Genomic DNA, 6,000 nt, shown 5'->3' on the forward strand with positions numbered 1-6,000 from the left:
AAATTTTAAATTTAGCATATTTGTAATCAGATTATATGTATCTGTAATATAAAATAAGACATACTTGATTAAAAATTTCGATAGATTTTCAAAAGAAATATAAATTAATAAAAGTCGATGTATTTCATTCACTCAAAAATAGACCCACATCCTCAAGACTTGACAGACGAGAATGAGGCAGACGAAAGTGATTTAAAGTATAAAACTTAAAATATAAAAAACTGGTGTTTCCGAGAGAGGTGAATCAAGGCAAAATGTAATTCCGTGATGCCTAGTGGAGAGGTGGTAATGAACTCATGACGTTAACAAGAGAATCGGCACTAATTTGAATGAAACAAGATTCCAGGTAATCATAATGAACTCATGTGACAGGAGGGGAAATAATTTTAGAATTGTGAAAATAGAACCTATGCCGAAAATTCCAACAATGTAAGGAAATTTTTGATTTATCGCATTTTTAATAACCATCATATTTATCGTGTAATTATTATTATTTTTTAAAGTTTAAATTTTAAAGCGAGTCTGGTTTGTCCGGTGTACACTGGGAAGTTATGTAGAAAATGCCCCCGCGATTTAGCCCACTTACGTCTAATCAATTTTGTATTCCTTATTCACGTTTGGCAGGTCTTGAGAATGGGCAACTACATTTGAGCACTTGAAAAGTCGATTTCTACAACCATTATCGCATTTTTTAAATTAAACTAATGACTTTTTTAATCAAGTTCATTTACAGTCCAGTTTCTTGAGATTATTTATTTAAAAAAAACGCAAAATATGGTCCTTTACGTTTATGCGGAGAAAACAAGAAAAAAAAAATTAATGACATTTCAATTAGTTCCCTTGTTCCCGAATTTTAATTGCTTAGAATTTCGCGGCTTGGCCTCGTATTTACTCTCACTGAAATAATAAATGAGGCAAAATTTGAAAAGTATAAATTAACAAAAAAGCTATATATAAGCCTCTATACCTATTTTGGAAAAAAAAAAAAAAAAAAAACAAGGAAATGTTCAGGAAAATTTCTTAGTGTCTCCACGCCTTTCTTTGTAAAAGCTTTGATTATTAACACGACTAGGTTTACGGGACACGTCATTTTGACGCATTTCGAATTTTATAAGGAAAATTACAAAACCCGCTTGTATTTTTATTTTATCTCTTGTAATGACTTTTATCCATTGATCGAGGTAAATATAAATTGTAGTCTATTTTCTTCAAAAACGTTGAAATATTGAAATTCTCTTTGTGGTATACCTATCTCTACGGATATGCGTCAGTTTGACGAGATGTAATTCAGACAAAATTTTGAATAAACATGCAAACATCACATCAATAATAAATAGGAATGTACCGACAATATTACGATCCGTTTATCTGATATCGTTATCTCAAATGAAACAAGCGATAAACAACTGTTGCCGATAAGCAATAATAGAGAGAACAAACGCAGAATGTCAATTGATGTCAGATGAAGGTTTTAGTTGCTTAGCTGAAGTATTGAAAAATAAAATACTAGAATATTTTTTGAATTACTAATAATATTGTGAACCTCAATTTTATACTATTTTGACAAAAAGCCCTTCTTTATCATCTGAATATGTCTAGAACAAGAAATGAAATTTTACAAAACATAGTCAGTATTTGTGAGGAGTATTCTGGCTCTGAAGAAAATGAAAATGAGGTGATTCAAAACGAGGATGAAATCGAGATTTCGGAATCTGATGAAAGTGTGCAAGCACGGGAATCATCAGACAGTGAAAAAGGAAATCATCAGAAATTAGGTCTTCGCAGAAAAAGGATGCGCATCCTATCCGATTCTGAGACAAGTATTACAGGATCGTCCCAAAATTCGGATGCATCCTGCAATACAGAAATAGCGGCCGATGGAACAACTTGGAAGAAATTGAAAGTGGGCGGCTCTAGTGGTCGATATCCTGTCCACAAAATCTTCAAAGACATCGCTGGGCATATTGGCCACGCAAAACGAAATCACCCACCATCTAGTACTTCGGGAGAACGCAAGACTTGCCAAATTGGCTTTTGTAAAAGAAACAGGAGCAATAACACCTGTAAAATATGTGAAAAGGTTGTTTGCGGAAAGTGTACAAACAAGATTGAGTATTTGTGTAAAAGATGCGCGAAATAAATGTATAATATTGAAATAATGTATTATAAAAATTATTGAAGAATAAAAACTTTCCATAAAGATATATCTCATATTTTCATTTTTTTTCTTCTTATAGTATACAATTACATTGCTTTTTAAGTGCTGTTATATGTATTCTTTCATGCGTCAAATTGACGCGTGTTCGTAGAGATAGGTATACAAGAAACGTCCGTAAACCTAGTGTTAAATGGATAATTTAAAATATTTTATTCAAAAAATCATACAGTGAAAAAATGATTTTTAATTCTAAATTAAGAGTCCCGCAGTGGACTGATCGTTAAGACACGGTTCCCTGCAGATCACCGAAGTCAAGCATCACTGGCTGCGGTCAGTGTGCGGGTGAGTGACCACTTGGATCAGTCTGCGTAGGGACCGAGGGTGTGCGGTATTGGTCCTCGTTAAACTGTCCTACTGTAAAGTGCTCGACTTCGCGTGCAGGTCGTCGAGCTACCGAAGCGGGGGTGCCATCCCCTCTGCGGAGGATCAAAATTGTGATGGCATGTCTTCTGATCATTCTCAGGGATGTTTCCCAGACCGTCGCCAATAGCCCATTGTGCAGCTCTAGTGCGACGTAAATGAACAAATCAAATCTAAATTAAAAGAAAAAAATAATAGCTAATACTTAATAATAATCCTTATTAGTTTATAACTTTGTGCGGTAGTTCAATACAGTATAACAAAAAAACACTGAATAATTTTCAAAATTATAGGTAAATTTCAAGAGCCATATTTAGAACATGTGCTATATTCTTCAATTATAAAGGGAATATTGATGTTACTATATGACTATAATTTTGCACTTCGGCCTCGAATTTATTTATACAGATGAATGAATCGAATTTATTTATGAATGGTGCAAAATTTGAATATAAGAAGAAAAAAGTTGACTTTAGAATTAGGTCCTTTTGTGACTGAACTAATTCGTCTATAAATTTGTGGTTTGGCTTCTTGTTTACTTGCACTGAATTAATGAATGAGGAAAAGTGTTAAAAGTACAGGTTAATATAAATCTCCGTGTAACACCCCTTAATTGCTTTTACTGCTAATTTAATCTGCTAACCAAAGTAAAGGTGGGTTCCTATGTCTAACAACATTCTAGCAGAATGCCTAGCATGTTTGTTCTTTTTGCTTAGAATTTTAAGGTCATGATTAAAATCTTCACGCAAAACACTATTTATCAATGGTGGGAAATTAATAAAGCATCACAGGCGTCAATAATTCTTGTTGCAAAGCCATGGTGGCTCAGGGGATAGAGCCCTCACCTCCCAAAGACCCGGGTTCAAATCTCAGCAACTGCTAATCAATGCGAATTCTGCTTTCAGCTCGCCCCAACCACAGTTCTGACAGAAAATATATTTCGGGGTTGACGGTGAATCATGCGTGAGAACACCCTTTGAGTGTGAACTAGAGAATTTTGATCTCCATATAACACAAATTCGGGTTAGTTCAACCACAAAAAAAAAAAAAAAAAAAAAATCCGCTACAAAAGATTTGTCCCAATGCCTTGATGCAAGGGAACATTGGTCTTCTGAGTTGAATTCAAAATAAGGTTACGGAGTTGAACATTATGGGGTGGAATCGCCTAAAATGGACGCAACTTTCAAACCCAGCTATAAAATACAACTAAATTTAGGCGATTTTTTTATGTACCTGTGATACGTGTTCCCGCAAAATCTGTACAAATGCACGACCTACATGAACTTTTCCATATGTATGGTATTTTGCGTATGCATGCCCTTATGCGTAGTATAATCTATTAAAGCCCTAGGTGAACATACTTTTCCTGTGCATGGTATAATCGATGCATGCCGTTTACCAGAAGCGAAGGCCAAAGCAGTGTGTTGGGGTACCAGGATACCCCTCAACTATCATCCCTTTATCCAGGAACATGGGTCTCCACGCACAGCGAACACATGGGTGGTCTCTTCCCATCAGGTTCCGATACAACAGGGTGGTAAACGAACACAGATGAAAAGCCCTCATCTTTAAATTAGGCAACCAAGACAAGGGGAAGAAAAAAGGGGAAAGTAGGAGTAAAGGGAGGGGAAAACAAAAGAAGGACAGATCACTAGGGTACCCTGGGTGAGTGATTCCCAGTGTTTACCTTAAGAAGGTAAACCCCCTGAGGGGTATTCAACATAATAAATGAACAGAATATTTCTGATTGTTTGTAATAAATAAAATATTTAAACAATAGACTGTTCTTTAATGTGAGAGAAAAAGAATGAAATAATTCGATTTTGTCACATCTAATACAAAAACGTTGGATGCTTCACTTTCTAAAGACGGAGGAAAAACACTATTGCCAAATTTAGTTCTTTTCCCTCTTCATCGCTAGGAAATGTTTTTTTCGACAGATCAATAATAGATGCATTTAAGTTTTATATTCAATATGTATTCAAAAAAGATGCTCTAACTTGTAAAAATTTCAAGATTTTTTTGAGCTCTAAGCTAATGAACAGTATCCATAAATCACAAATTTTTTTCCATTAAAAAATCAATGCATTTTTTATTTTTATCATTTTCTGGTTTATTCAACATGCAATGATCAAATTTGAAAAGTCATTAATAGATAAAAACATGTACGTACAACTAATGCACATAATACAATAAGTATACGTAAAAATATACACAATAAAACATTTATGCGTACATATTAAATCACAGCATATAACTATGCATATAATTTTAACGTAGATAAATCATGACAAAATTAGTAGTAGACTAGATTAAATGAAAAAATGTCTCAATTGGTATTGAAAGAACATAATCATACAAAAATAAGGTATAGAAAACAATTTCAGGCAGAACATAGTATACCTGAAAATTAAAATATAGAATACAATTCACATTATTAAACAACTATTTTTTTTATTGTAAAATCTTTTATAAGTCGCTAAGATATAAATATTTTTATTTAGATTAAAAAATTTCCTTGATGAAAGATTACTTTATGCAAATTATTATGGATTGTTTTTTTTATTTTTTATCAGACAACTACATATTAAATCAAACAGCATATAACTATGCATACAATTTTAAAGTTGATAAATCATAAAAAAAATGAGTAGTAATTTAAATGAAAAAAATGTCTCAACAATTAAAAGTGAAAGAGCATAATCATTCAAAAATAAGGTATTGAAAAAGATTTCAGGCAGAACATAGTATACCAGAAAATTAAAATTTAGAATACAATTTTGATTATTAAACAACTATTTCTTTTATTGTAAAATCTTTTATTTGTTGTTAAGATATAAATATCTTTATGTAGATTAAAAAATTTCCTTGATGAAAGATTACTTTATGCAAATTATTATGGATTGTTTTTTTATTTTTTTATCAGACAACTACATATTAAATCAAACAGCATATAACTATGCATACAATTTTAAAGTTAATAAATCATAACAAAATGAGTAGTAATCTAGATTAAATGAAAAAAATGTCTCAACAATTAAAAGTGAAAGAGCATAATCATTCAAAAATAAGGTATTGAAAAAGATTTCCGGCAGAACATAGTATACCTGAAAATTAAAATTTAGAATACAATTCACATTATTAAACAACTATTTTCTTTTACTGTAAAATCTTTTATTTGTGGTTGAGATACATATAGAATAGAAAATTTCTTTGATTAAAGATTACTTTATGTAAATTATTATGGATTGTTTTTATTTTATCAGTCATGCATTTATTTAATTTAATTATGATAGTTTGATGTTATCCTAAACAAAACAATTTGCTTCTTTCTAAATTGACCAGCTGAATATGATAGACACTTAAAAAAATAAATTTTAGCATTTAATTTTGTACACATTAACATTTAGTTTTGCAGCCTG

Source organism: Parasteatoda tepidariorum, chromosome 5 (genome assembly GCF_982258835.1).
Source record: "Parasteatoda tepidariorum strain Cologne lab strain chromosome 5, Ptep-v5.0, whole genome shotgun sequence".
Lineage (NCBI taxonomy): Eukaryota > Metazoa > Arthropoda > Arachnida > Araneae > Theridiidae > Parasteatoda > Parasteatoda tepidariorum.